The sequence below is a fragment of the Lates calcarifer genome, linkage group LG11 (assembly GCF_001640805.2).
Source record: "Lates calcarifer isolate ASB-BC8 linkage group LG11, TLL_Latcal_v3, whole genome shotgun sequence".
In the NCBI taxonomy this organism is placed as follows: Eukaryota; Metazoa; Chordata; class Actinopteri; family Centropomidae; genus Lates; species Lates calcarifer.
The window spans coordinates 2,381,568-2,395,881 of NC_066843.1; the positions used below are offsets into that span (position 1 = coordinate 2,381,568).

The 14,314-nt window shown below is 44.7% G+C and overlaps 1 long non-coding RNA gene across 1 annotated transcript in view; it reads left to right on the forward strand.

The window, feature by feature from the left end:
• Nucleotides 1-799, forward strand: part of LOC108888602 (uncharacterized) — a 30,213-nt gene extending 29,414 nt beyond the window's left edge. Inside the window, exons 4-5 of the long non-coding RNA XR_001961859.2 lie at nucleotides 84-532; nucleotides 622-799. This is a non-coding gene — a long non-coding RNA (uncharacterized LOC108888602). The remainder of the gene's footprint in view (nucleotides 1-83; nucleotides 533-621) is intronic.
• The last annotated feature ends 13,515 nt before the right edge of the window (nucleotides 800-14,314 follow it).

A 14,314-nucleotide genomic window follows, 5' to 3' on the forward strand; every position in this document is an offset into this window, starting at 1 on the left:
CAGGGAAACCCCCCCGTCCACCCCCGACACACCTATACATCTGTAATAATAATGGCACACCTCTGTTTTATTTGTTTTTGCAGGTGTAACGTTGTTGATGAATATGTAGAAACCACCCGGCCCTCTTATCGATCAGCCGGCAGAGAGCTCACATCTCCAGGCATGAAAATCACCAGCGACAAGGCCGAGCCGCCCAGCGCACCAATCCATCACCTCTCATTTTATGGCTCCCACCTCCAGATCAATACTGCCTGTGTGTGTGTGTGTGTGTGTATGCTATATGTGTGATGTATGCCGGCCCAGTCTGATTCAGAGTGACAAAGCACCTCAGCAGAGTCAATAAACAGAGCAGAAAACGGCACGTTGATAAATGTGTGATAATGCTGTTGGATTTATCTGCAGTCAAACTCTGAACAGTTAAAATATTAATGTGAACAGGACCAGTACGACGACTCCAGTCTACTTCAGCTCAGTGACACCACTTCACACACACAAACAGCTGTTTGAGTCTACAGGTCCTTCTCTGGATCAGGTCAGTTTAATGGTCATATGAAGCAGCTGTTCATCAGCTCTCAGTTTGAAGTGTCTGCTCACTGGTTTGTTTCTGTCGGTTTGCTGCAGAGGCCGGGACCTGTCCATAACAGATGAAGCTGATCCTGTGCTCAGCTCTGTCATCGTCTGTGCTAAAGTCAACCTGAGGAGAAGATGGAGCTCATGAGCTGGACCAGCTCTCCAAACAGTAAGCCACAGCAGAGGACCCAGACTGTCCTCAGCCTGAAAACGAGCCCAGAGGTCGTCTGTGCAGCAGCTTATTATGACCTGCTGAAAGGCTTTAGTGAAAGGTGTCCTGTCCTGTCATGGGACGGGGTATAAAGAGCACATTTGTTCTCCTTTTCTGTCTTTTTTTGATTCACGTCTGTTGAAGAGCAGCTCGCAGACGCTTCCCTGAACCTTCTTGTAAAGTCTGGTGAAGTAGAATCATGATATATATGAAGCTATAAGATTTAACTATAAGATGTTTTCATTGCTGTGGATGAATAATGAGTCTCAGTCTTCAAACTCTCTGACTCTCTCCTCACTCAGCATTTTTGTTCACCTCTACAATTTCTGCTGCTTCAGGCCAATCAATTTGTTTTATTTCAGATTTTGTTTTTAACCTTTTGTTCGCACAGAATACATCAGGAAAAAAATCAAGCAAAACCACAAATCACCTGCAGAGACCTGACACGTTCATTTAGCCTGAGAAATCTGGAAGGATGCTCAGAAACATTAGCACACTGAAAGGTTTGCTGTGAATTATGAAGCCTGAGGACTTTGGTTGGTCTGTCTCCTTCTACCCATAATGCTCTGCTTCCATCTTGGGTCATAGCCATAGCCAGTGTTTGATTATTTCCTATTACCTGAAATCAGAACATGTTCATATGTTAATTAAATGAAATATTTAATTCTTTTAACTAAAAACTGTTTTAGTTGTTTTCCTCTTTTACATCAGTGTATAAATTGGATTATTTTAAGCTCCTAAAATAGAGCTGTGAATCATTTTATCTGTGTGAATCCTCTTCCTGGCTCCAAAACACACACCTGCACACACACACACACACACACACAGCCGCACGTATATTTCACTGTGCTGTTGGATGGATGCCCCTGACAAGATTTCCCATTGGATATATGGGACCATCTGTGGGTTCGCATCAGCTTTGTTTGCTGTATTGCTGAATTAAATCCCGGCAGCAGCCAGTAGATCACGACGTCCGAGTTAACTCAGCTCCCTGCGGCTGCAGCCTGTAACATGATACACCCCCAGCCAGCAGCAACAACACACCCCTGCTGTACACACACCTCACGCCAAACTTACTGTCATCCTGAAGAAGTCGTCACAGCTACAGGCTGAAGGATGTTTGGTTCTGTGGTGACAGACGTCGTCTTAGAATCACACACTCGTCATCTTTAAAGTTGTTTCTGAAAACATTTGTATTTGCTCAACTTTACAACCAGACAAGAACTTTGACACACACACACACACACAGGATCAGAATCAGTAATGATGTCTTCTAACAGTCAGTGTGTAATGAATTCTTTCCTTCTAAGAAATCTGCGGTATGGTTAGAAAACAGTCACAGTAAATTTTACTCGATGAAAACAACAGATACTAAATAAATGAGTAAATAAAAGGCAAAAACTGAGAAAATGTATTTTTCATCAACAAATAAAAACTTAAAGATAATGTGAAAGACAGTATGAAGGACTACGAGTGTCATGTAAATGGTTATAAAGCATTTCACAAGTTAACAATTAATTAAGTTTAAGTAATATTTTACTTCATTATAAAGACTGGAATTTTAAAATCTCGATTTAAAGTGAAAAATAAAAACCTGGACTCACTAATTGAAGAATACAGATTTTAATCAGGCTTTTAAAAGGGATTTTTCTGCAGGTAAAGTAGGTTAGACGATGCTAATGACGGGATGTAACAAGCTCTCTGATTGGTTAGACACTCATACTCTACTAACACTGGTTAGGTTTCTGTCAGATCGATAAAGGTCGTTTCTTCATTGTCTGGAGTTTTCTTCTTCAGTTGCAGCAGCTGAGCTCTGAGCTACAGTCAGCTCTCATTATGGCCTGTAAAGGTGTGTGTGTGTGTGTGTGTGTGTTAGAGGGAGAGTTCCCTCCAGCTGTTCCTCAGTGTGCTCTGTGGGCTGTTATAGGACTCTGTTGATCCTGTTAGGACTCAGTTTATTCACACACACTCATTAGAGGAGAAAACGATTCCACTGCAGCTTCAAGTGCAAACACTCACACACACTCATTAGTCTGTCTGTACACACAAGGACTCCTGTTGACACACACACACTCCTCCTAACCCTTACACAACCTTACACCTCGTTTCTTCATATATGTTTATAATCCATCACGTCTGTCCGTCCTGGAAGAGAGATTCCTCCTCTTTTTTCCAGTTTTGGGGAGTTTCTCTTGATGTGATGTGAACGTCTGAGGACACAGGGTGTTGTGCTGCTGAGCAGATTGTAAAGCCCCTTAAGGGAAATGAATTACCTGAATAAAATTTGACTAAACTCGCCTTGTAATGGCCTCCCTCAGAAATTGTTTCTCAGAAAGATAGCAGCAAAGTTTGGCTTCGGGTCCAAATTAAATATTGTCTTGTGGTCCAGATCTGGACCAGAGTCCGTCTGTTAACTATGTGGACTGTGTTGGAAGAGCGAGATCACAAATTCCTGGAGGGACTGACAGTAAATAAACAATCAATACAGGGCTGTGGAGTTAAGAGTCTGCTCAGAACTGCTGCTCTCACCTCTCTTCATTCCAAAATCTCTGATGCTGTTTTTCAGGCAGGCAGACAGAGGGACAGACAGAGGGACAGGAGGGCAGGCAGCAGGTGAACTGGGCTCATGGGAGAGATGCATCCTGTCACACAGACGTCTCCGCTGCAGATCTGTAGATTAACACCGGCGACAGGAAGTGATCAACATCTGGACTCCCTGCTGGAGATGTCAGAGGTGACGAAACACACTCACTGCTCCTGACTCTGCACCCAGGTGTCACATCTCTACCTGTCACTTTGAGAAAGAACCCGCTGTGTCTCTCTCTCACACACACACACACACACACACGGAGTCAGAGGACGAATGGTTTCGTCTGCAGGGACACACACCGCCGGCCGTTACCCACAGGCCTGATATTTGAATGCTGTCAGCGGCTCGCAGCGACCTTGGCTGAAATTGACTCTGCTGTGAACTAAAGTGGATGTTGTGTTTAATCAAAGTCAGCGGCTCAGTTCAGCGACTCAGGTTTCATGACTCGACAACGTGAGGCTGCAAATACTGAACACACTGGCATCAATTGAATCGATATAACTTGTGATTTACACCCCTAGAAATGTTGTCCTGATGGTGGCGCTGAAGGAAAATCCTCTGGGGAACATGAACTCCCACATGAACTCAATAGAAATCAGGTAATCAGATGCTGCCCTTTTGCTGCTTTCACATTAGTAAATAAATAAAATAGATCAAATCTCTGCCTTCATACAGTTATTATCATATACAGTCACTCAGAGGAAAGCTCTGTTATTATGTGAGGATGCTCCCTGTGCCTCTGAATGATCTGTAGAAACAAGATAAACAGACTCTCTGATTACTGCTGTTTGCTCGAATTCAAACAGGTTTTACTGCGAGCGTCTGAAACAAGAAAATGAACCATATTCTTGATAAATTCATCTTCCTCTGCTGTCAGTCTACAGCAAAGTCAATAAAGCAGCAGAGGAGGTGTCTCTTTATCTCCTCAGAGAGCACAGTCCTCACACTCTCAGGTTCACAAGAAGCTTTCTCAGGTTAATAAATAACGATTAACAGCGGGAGATGTTCAGAACAACAGACTCTTCAGGAAACGTTTGAAACTGATCCAGGCTCAGGCTTCAGCCGTCCCATAACATCTTGCGTGTTAGATGAAAAGTCATTTCCTTCATCCAGACTTCCTGTTAAGCTAATAACTTGTGTTTAATTAAATCCAGTCTCACGCTGCGGGACGACGTGTGGCTCAAGAGGAGCCGCTGATTATTTTGGAAACATTACAGACAAAGAGAAGTTTACAGGTTCTTGCCTCGTCTCCGTCCTCCTGCTTTTCATCCTTATTTCAGTTAGTCAGTTAAATGTCACCTGTAACTCTGTCTTATTTTCCTTGCTTGTATTTTAAGTGCAGAACTTCTCCAGTGCCACTGTGCTGGGTGAAGCCTCTCTGTTCTCTCACTGTTGGTCACATTGTAGCTCTGACTCTCAGCAGCTGATACTTCTCAAAAAGCAGCAGTTTCCAGTGAAAATAACTTGCGAATCAATTCCACGCTCAGCAGATTCCTCCTGGTTGTGTTTTTCCAATTAAATGTGTGAATGGGCGGCGGGGTTGGGGGGTGGAGCGGGGTGGGAGGTGTTAAGGAGGGTTAAGTTGTTTATTTTGTCCGGTAAATGACATTTATGCAAATTCCGTCAGGATGGATGCTGACAGAGGAGTGTGGGCTGTCAATGCAGACGGTTTAACAATGAGTTTACTCCTCTGGACCTCAGCAGTGCTGAGTCCTGAACGACCTGACACCAGAGGGCGAGTGGATCACGTCATGTGCAGGTCAGAGGCTTCAGGTCCGGTTAAAAACAAACCAAGTCTGACTGTTTGTAGGAGACACAAGCCACAGGCATCCACCTCCACATTTGCAGCAAAATAAAGGGATCAGTGTGTTTAAAGCTGCAGTTAAAAACCTGCCATTACAGCCTCCACCTGTCTGCATGACCTCCACCAAGTCTCGATGTGATATATCATGATAACGCAGCTTTTTCCCTCCGATCTGTCACGATTACGAAGTCAGGATTTAGTCTCTGCAGCGCAGCAGCTTGAAAGTGACTGCAGGTTAACATGCAGTATTTATTAGCAGCAATTAAATAACTAATTCATACAACAGAAGCAGAAAAATACGTAAATGAGAACAGCTGTCTGTCTGTCTGTCCCCACCAGATGTTGCCTGTGATGCAGTTTTATTGTGTGCCATCTGAAAAGAGGACGAAGCTGAGGATCAGCTGTTTCTATGTGGTTCAGGTGTTTTACTGTGGATGAAAATTTATCCGCCATAATCTCATCGTGGTCACAAAACAGTTAGAGGAGGTGGTGAAGACAGTGGCTGAAGAGACAGATGTTTTTATCCGGAGGTGGAGGAGACCAAACGCAGAGCTAAAAGAGAGGGAATACTGGACTTAGATTGATCAGGTGGAGACAAACACATCATGCAGCTCTGTGTCTGCAGGATGTGGGAGGATCAGATGATTAGCTGTAACTACTGAGAGTTTTTTCTGCCCTGCTGTGGCTGAAGAAACCTCTTAAAGCAGTGCTGAGGTGGAGGGAGGTTGTGGGCAGTGTTTACTGACAGAAACAGATGGTGAACCTGAATATTTTTAAAGAGAATGAGATTAAAAAAGAGGAACAGAGCGATGGCAGTCAGACGGCTTCTTAATCCTCTCAGTGCCCAGCCGCTGACTTCTATAAGCTGCAGAGGAGCTGTGTTTATGCATGGATATCAGTCCATCTGTCTGTCTGTGGGTCTGTCCACACACTATAACTGTATTCAGTGCATGTGTGTGTGTGTGTGTTTGCAGCCAACACCCCGGCTCATCCCCACTTTTTCCTGATTTCCCCTCGGTAAAGAACTGTGGCTGTGTGCTGACCTGCAGCTCATTATACCCTCGGCTGAACCTCCTCTTCATGCCTCCCTCTCCTAATCTAATGGGACTTTCTGTCTGTCTATCTGTCTCCGGCAGCCATCCATATCAGGGTTCCACCAAAATGACTTTCTGAAGGCCAGTGCCAGTATTTCCATTATCTTAAACCATTATCTCCGACTGGTTTTATGCCAAAAGTTCCCCCTAAATTACAAATATGTTTCTCTGGGAATTTTTATTCTTGTGGAAAAAGCCTCTGAATCTGAATTTAAACTGTAATATATCGCATGGACGTTTTAAAGTCCAGGTAGACGAAGTCAAAGTGACAAATGTAAACCAATGATGCCTGACGTGGATCGATATGAAGCAGCCACAGAATCATACTGTAGATGCTTTTAATTAGTTCCACATGTAAGTTTTATCAGCCTGCACACACACCTCATCACCTCACTGTGACCAGTGGAGGGTAAAACACCAGCAGCTGCTTTAATGCCTTTTTTAGCTGTGATTTAGTTCAGTGTACCAGCTTCTCTTCGGGTGGTCCGGTGCCTAGAAAATGGATGGTGTCACCAAACTGCACTCTGCATTTGTATGACAGCAGCTCGGTTCTTCCTGCTGCAGGGCAGGATGTGCAGCGTTTGACAGCTTAACCTGCCTCATAATAAAACGCTTGTGTGGTGACGTAAGTGCTGTGGCATCGCTGTAACTCCGGCAGTCAATCCAGCCACGCAGACTACCTTCAGAGAGCCGAGCGGCACAACAGGCCCACGCTTGTACTTCAAATCACCAAAGTCATAATTTAATTTCACACCTGCTCCCGCTTTCATGGGATACAGATGAGCCGTAGCTCAGGTGGAATGGGACCTGAACGGCCTCAGCACCTGCTGCTCCGTCTCATCCCAACTCGCTCCGACTCGACTCATCTATTCAGCTCCACAAGAGGAGGAACTGGTGCTTGAACAGGGAGGATTCCTGAAGGACCAGTGTCGGCTCTGGCTGGAAACAGTGGGTCCATACTCGCCTGTTTTAAATACCAGCAGTAGAGGACACTTAGGTGAAACTACCAGGTGAAATTTACTTAAATTTAAGCAGGGATTTGGAATAAAATGTAATCTGAGAGTACCTTGTCTGTCTTATGACTGGATCTCAAAGCAAGGCCTGCAAAATATTCAAATGTTCAAATCCTCTGTTTTCATATTGTTTCAGGCCTTGATATCATGTTGTTTTCATAGACCTGGGAAGCCTTTACTTCTCCTCGCCTGACCCAAACATTATGTAGACAAACTGAACAAAATGTGAGACGGTGCTGCAGCCACTTTCCTGGATTCTGTCTGATTCGACATGAAATGACCCAAAAGTGAGATCTGAACAGCAGGCTGCATTAAAGTCAAGTTTTATTTTCATGGTTGACTCTCGTTCAAGTGAAGTTACCTCTGTCAGGATCGCTCACATCAAACAGAGGATGGAGATTCGGGACAGTTGGATTAGTTGGGGATGCTCCCTGCTGCAGAGAAAGAAAAGAAAGAAGAATAAAGAAGAAGTTTTAAATGATCCTCCAGACTTTAAACCCCCCCCATGAGCTTTAAGGATAATGATGGATGATGACATTTGTTCTCATCTGAAGCTTGATGGAAGCGTGGGTTTCATGTAGGCCAAGGAAATTTTTTAAGGACAAAGAAATGGAGCAAATCGAGAAGAGAAGAAAAATGACAAGAGAGATGAATGACAGGATGGATCCATCAGTCAGGAGCGTGGATGGATGGATGGATGGATGGATGGATGGAGCGTAAAAGCTACATTACAGTAAACAGAGCGTTCATTTACTTTTATCCTGCACAGTGAAGGCAACATGAAACTACCTGAGTAAAGGTGTAAACGTCTGAGGGAAGGAAAGTTATTTTTCCCTCAGTAGGAGGAACGAGGTCGATCACAGCTGTTGGACTGAAACCATTGCTCTCATTATTTTGAATGACAGGATGTAGTCCAGCTGTTTCAGTGCGCTGTGGTGTTGATTTGTGCGAGGCTGGAGCTACAGCCTCGTATCACTTTGTTTAGTTTTTTTGTGGAGCTCAACAGATAATATCAAGAACAGCTCAGGGTCTGTAACTTTCCTGTTCTAATATGAACCAATTTGCTGTCATGCTGACGTTAAGCACCTTGAGCTTCCAGTCTGTACGGAGGGTTAATGTTCAGGCAGCAGTTACAGGTCTCTCTCTGAGCGTTCATCGACAGAGGCTGTAGGTGTTTACAGTCAGGACACAGCTACATGTTGTGTACAGACAGTATTATTGATTCGGCTCAGAAATGTCCATCAATCAGTCCAGCTCTTTGTTCTACAGCAGGATATTTCACCAGTACATTCCTGCTTCCCAGAGGATGAACCCTTTTGACTTTACTGACCATGTGACCTTCACTGTGGTTTCACTCTCAGGACAAACTTTACGTTTTAGGTTCACTGTTGGTGCAGCAGAAAATGTTCTTTTCAGCGCTCTCATGCTGTGGCTGTGTAGAGCAGCAGGTACAGGCACAGACACATCAGTAATATTTAAATATCTGTGTTATTTCAGTTTAATTTCTAAACTTACAGAGACAAGGAAATTAACATGAAGAACTGGAGATTCTGTGAGAGGTTTAAGATCAGTGTGTATGTGTGTGAGAGTCTGAGTAAATCTGCAGTCTGCACTTGGTGCGCCCAGAAAGTCGGCCATTACAGTAGAGGCAGACATGATTGATGGTCGCAGCTCTGGAGAGAGGGGGAGAGAGGGAAAGTGACGGAGGAGGGACAGACGGCAGGAAGGCAGACAGATCGTCCTCCTGTGCTGCCTTTCAGTCTCTTTAACTCCACTGCTCCACACTGCAGAGCTCCACGCTACTGGAACTAGCGGAGTGAAAAACCTGAGGTGAATTCAGAGCAAACGTTTGTCTCTTACAGCCACACAGGTGTTTGATGTTGTTCAGGACAGTGAGTGCTGCCTCCTCCTTTTAGATTTCTCTCATCTGATCGGCTCCGTTAGATAACCCTGTTATCATCCTTATCAGTGCATTGAAGTTCAGGTGGATTTTGGTCTGACTGCACAATGAAGCTGCAAAATCCACCTGCTAAAATTTACTTGCAAAAAGCTGCAGGAGTTACAGACCACAAGGTCGTAAGTTATCCAGCGTTTTATCAAACATTTAACTGTTATTAAAGCAACATTATGTCACTGTCGCACCTTAAAATAACAGCTCCTCATTCATTTTGATGGCACACACACATATACATATATATATATATATATATATATATATATATATATATATATACATATATAGAAATGAATGGGAAGTTGTTTGTTGTGCTGCTTCCTGATTGGCTATCGTTCCGTTGCCATGCCGTGCTCGGCTTTTCTCAGAATGTAATCAGAGGTGAAGCCCTGCACAGTCTCCTCTTGTAGGTTGCCGTGAGTATCTGCAACAGGCACGAGAAACCTCCGAGGAGAAAGTCTCAGCTCGTTCCTAATCCTCTGAGCTTTGATTGAAATTCACAGGGACCATTATCGCCCGGGGGTCTGGTCCAATTCAGAATCCAGTTGCTCCAGCGGGGACCCCAGCATGAAGCGGGGTCATCCTTCTTTTCTGAGGGCCTCTCTGTCATATGTCAGGATTAGTCAGGCGTTGTTATTGAAAAGCTCGCCTGTCTCACACACACCTCATTCTCGCCTGCCGTCCAGCCACCTCTCCAGCAGAGGGAAATTTCCAATTTCTGTGATATTTTACTTTGTAATGAAAGTGTCAGGGGGATGTGAAAAGGAGGAGATGCACCATAAATCCCTGCCCTGGGAGAAGAACCGGGTGGAGCGTGTGTGTCGGTCCGACTGCTCGCTGAGCCGATGTTTTATTCACAGCATCCGTTCTGTCTCTGTGTTCACCTGTCTGAGTTTGACGAGGACGCTTCTTTAACTGGCAGGTAAAGGAGCAGGAGAGAGTCCATTATATTTTCTGCCTTCGTTTTCTCTCTTCTTTAAGTTTAAAGCTCCGTGCCTTCAATTATTCCATATCCTCTAAGATCTCAGAAAAAGAAAAAGGCTTAAGGAGCTGGTTTTACGTTTTACAGACACCAAAAATGGAAATGTGAGAGTGGATTTTCTTATTTCATCTTGAAGGGGAGATTGAGTGTGTAACAGCTGAATTCGTCTTCAACATCTCCAGCAAATCTTTTCATTATCTGGCTTCACTGAACCTAACAATCACAGTATCACATTTAGTGTGATAAACTCTGTTAGAGGCTCTGTAGTGGACATAAAGACTGGAACAAAGCGATTCCTCAGAGCTATAAAACATCTGTTGCTCTTTAATATTTGTCACTTTATTATAAACTCTGTCCCTGTCAGGATCCTGCAGAAACGATGGAGCAGGTTAGCCGTTCACTGTAAGTTACCGTGGTGCGATCGTCAGACCTGAGTTAAATCCTGAAGTTACCTCGATAACAAAATCCTGCTTCGTAGTTCAGGCCTCTGTTCAGGACTGGTTCAGCTTCAGTCAGAGACCTGCTCCTCCCTCCTGCTCACCTGTTCCCTCATTAGCTCTCCACCTCTCTGTTCTTTGCCCGCCTGGTTTGATCCTGATGGAGTTTTTGACCTTGTCTGTGTTTATTTGGCCTTTGTGCTTTGTATCCTCGACTCTTTACGTCTTCATCCGCTCCTGGTCGGCTCTCCGTCTGTTTTCTGAGAACCGTGACACAAACAGTTTCACAGCAGTTTGAGTTGATCACGTTTCTGTTCATACACGTTACGTCTGTGCACGAGGTTTTCCCTGAAAAGAATTTTCCACATTTGGTCCCATTGCTTTGATTTATTTAACCCTGCACAGAAAGTGAGTGGATGCAGACTCCTGTCTTCTGTCTGTCAGCAGATCTCAGGTCTCCAGCTCCCCCCGCGACCATGAGCAGCAGAAAGCAGGTAAATCTCTGCTCTGCTCTGTAATGACACTGTCTGAGCTGTCCAGGCATATTTCAGCCGAGCAGACGGCCGATTGGTCAATTTCAATTACAGCCTTCCCTCCTTATCAGCCCTCAGAGAGCCGGAGCTCTGCTGCTGATTGGATGGGACGTGGCTTCATTAGCTGATGGGAAACGCAATCAGTCCTCACTTTCTACCTGTCCTTATCTCTCTGGTTTTTCTCTCGTCCTGTGACGTGTCGGTGTGAAACCAGACTGGAAGCTGAGAAATATGAACGTAAATAAAGAGAGAAGTGAGAGTGGAAAGAAAAACGTGTGTTTGCATGAAGGATCAATAGCTAATCCTGAGCTTAATCTGATGTCTCTGGTTTACAGCGTATCTGTCCTTCCTCCCTGCTGCCGGCTGCTTCCTTATGAAGAGAACAACATCGTTTGTGTCTGACAAAAAGCTCCAGTGATTTAGGAGCTAATGCCTCCACCGCAGCAGAGTCTGCACACAGAGAGGAAGACAGAGGGACGGCTTATCTCAGACTGACGGGATGGAGGAGAGACAGATAGAGGTCTGAGGAGAGGATGATAACAACACGGAGATTGTAAAAGTTTCTCTCATGCACTCACACACTGAGCGAGCTGAGCAGTCAGACTTAGTTTCCTAAAATCAGCCTGTAAATACCCACTAAGTGGTTTTAACTGTAAAATAACTGTAAACTTCTTCAACTGTTAAAAACAAAGTGAGCTACAGCGCGACAAAGAAAACAGGTATTTTCTTTTCACTCTTCCTCCTCTTTTCTTTTTCCTCTTCTTCAGTATATCAGCACTTGTGCATCCTCCTGTCCACTGTACAGCAGGTCAGCCAGTCTGCCATGTTGGTGTCAGTGTATTTGCTCATAAGTGTGGACACATGAGGAGACTGAGGACCTGAGCACAGAGCCTCAGACTGAAACAACACGGCTGCTCCGTCTCTTCATGGTGACTGTTCACACAGCCCGGGACAGAAATGCCAAATGTTGCATTTAGGAACTTTTAAAAAGTTAAATGCCAGAAAATCTAGTTTCAGTCGGGGCATGTTTCTGAGGATTTAACAAAGACAGAGAACATCAGTGGAGGATTTTCAGTGTTCAGATTATTCAGCTGCATTGAGAAACTGTTTCAGCCCTAATGTTTATGTCACTCAGACTCTCAGTCAGTATCTGTCTGTCTCATATTATCTTTGAGTCGGTGTCTGAGCAGATTCAATCCTGAGTCAACGCTCCACTGCTCAGATTCACCCCCCCTCGCCGCCGCCGCCTGCGACGCTCTCCCTCCTCCATCAGCCTCCACCCTCGGTCCGTCTGCAGCTCGCAGGAATAACTCAGCACCGGCCCACAGTCGTATCAGGCTGGTTATCGATTAGAGAGGCGGCCGGGGGAGAGATGGACTCCTTCACACACAGGCAGAGATGGAGCTGTGTTATGTGGATGTGTTGGAGGGGCGTTCAGGGTGCTGCTGTGCTGTGGAAGATCTGAGGGGATGAACCGCAGGAGATGTTAAATTAACTTCTTAACACTCTGAGCGTCCTGGTTCACTTCATGTTGTGCCTGTTAAACACACTGCGCAGCAGTCTGACTTTATTAAAGGAAGAACCGTTGGGAGAATCAGTCAAGTCAAGATTTCAGAAGCCACATGAACAGCTGTGTAAAGTTACGCCTCATTTGGTCGGACAATCAGCTTGAAATGAGCTCTTTCTGTTTCCCACAGATGCTTTTTTCTGTCTGAATGTTTTCATGTTAAAACAGTCTTCAGTCATTTCTGGGTGGTTACAGAACGTGTTTCAGGGATTTACTGTCCGAGTTAGAAATCAATATCCACCGTAAACATTTGTGATCGTAGCAAAGTTACAATATCTCCCACATGAAAACGAGGTTAGTGATGAACCCACAGAGAATTATCAGCTGAATCTGCAGCTCTGCTCGGCTTTACGCAGCTTTATACTGACTCTCAGCTCATTGTTTATCTCTCTGCCTCACGACTTTACCGCTCTGCTTCACTCTCTCTGCTCTGTCGTTTTCTGCTGCAGCTGCTCTCAGAGAAGAGGCTGTAAAGAGTCTGTGTCTACCTGCTCATCCTCAAACAGGAGTGCAGGACTAGATATTTCCTTCTACTGCCGCCTGTTGGTTCGGCTCTTGGCTGTGTGATTTAGCATTTTCATGTGGATGGAGTTTTATTTTTTTAAGGAGGAAAACCCTGTTTGGTTAATACTCCTGTGTGAAACGCAGCAGAGCTCCAAAATTCAGTCGATTTTTGAATCAAAGTGTTGAACTGAGTTGGAAACTTCTACCTCTGTACTTTTGAAGATACTTTCCAAAAAAAAGAAACATCCTCTCAGAGACGTTCACTCCACAGGTTTCTGAGAACATGTTCCTTTCGATCGTGTTCCATCAGGATCTGATTGAATGTCAGATCATTAACCTCGGTCGTGTAAGCGCAGAAACTAATCAATAGAGGTTGTCGTCCTGTGCCGTGCGTCACCTTCCCTCTTCACGTCGCCACAGACGGTGAGGGACGGGAAAATTAGCCACGAACAAAACACCACAGCACAGACAAGCGATTGTTTTCTGACACTCATGCTTCATGTCAGGCGTCCTTCAGCTGACTCTGTGTGTGTGTGTGTGTGTGTGTGTGTGTGTGTGTGTGTCCCACCTCCCATTTCACCTTGTTTAGATTAGACCCTCCAATGCCACAGGGGGCAAAATTAATCAAATTAGAGCTGAGATGTCCGATGGACCGGTGACCTCCACTTCATCTTTACACGCACACACACAAATATATACACTGCCTGCATATAGTACAAACACACACACACACATGCATACACCTCCTCCCCTCCGACCTCCTCTCTCTAAATTAAATCAGACTCCACTCTGATCATTAGTCTAACCAGCTGAAGCTGGAGTGAAGGGTATAGAAATCCACTGTTGTTCATGAGCTGTTGAACCCAGATGTTTTTGTCTTTTTCGTCCCAGGCTCCATAAAACTCATGAGGTCAAAAGGTGAACCTTAATGGTGATAACTGTGTGTATTTTCCCATCTACCCACAGGGTTTTTGTAAATAAATAAGTAGTTTTGCATGTTTGACCTTTTAAACGACAGCACCGTCTTGTTTTTGCTGTTTATTCCCCTCAGGTGT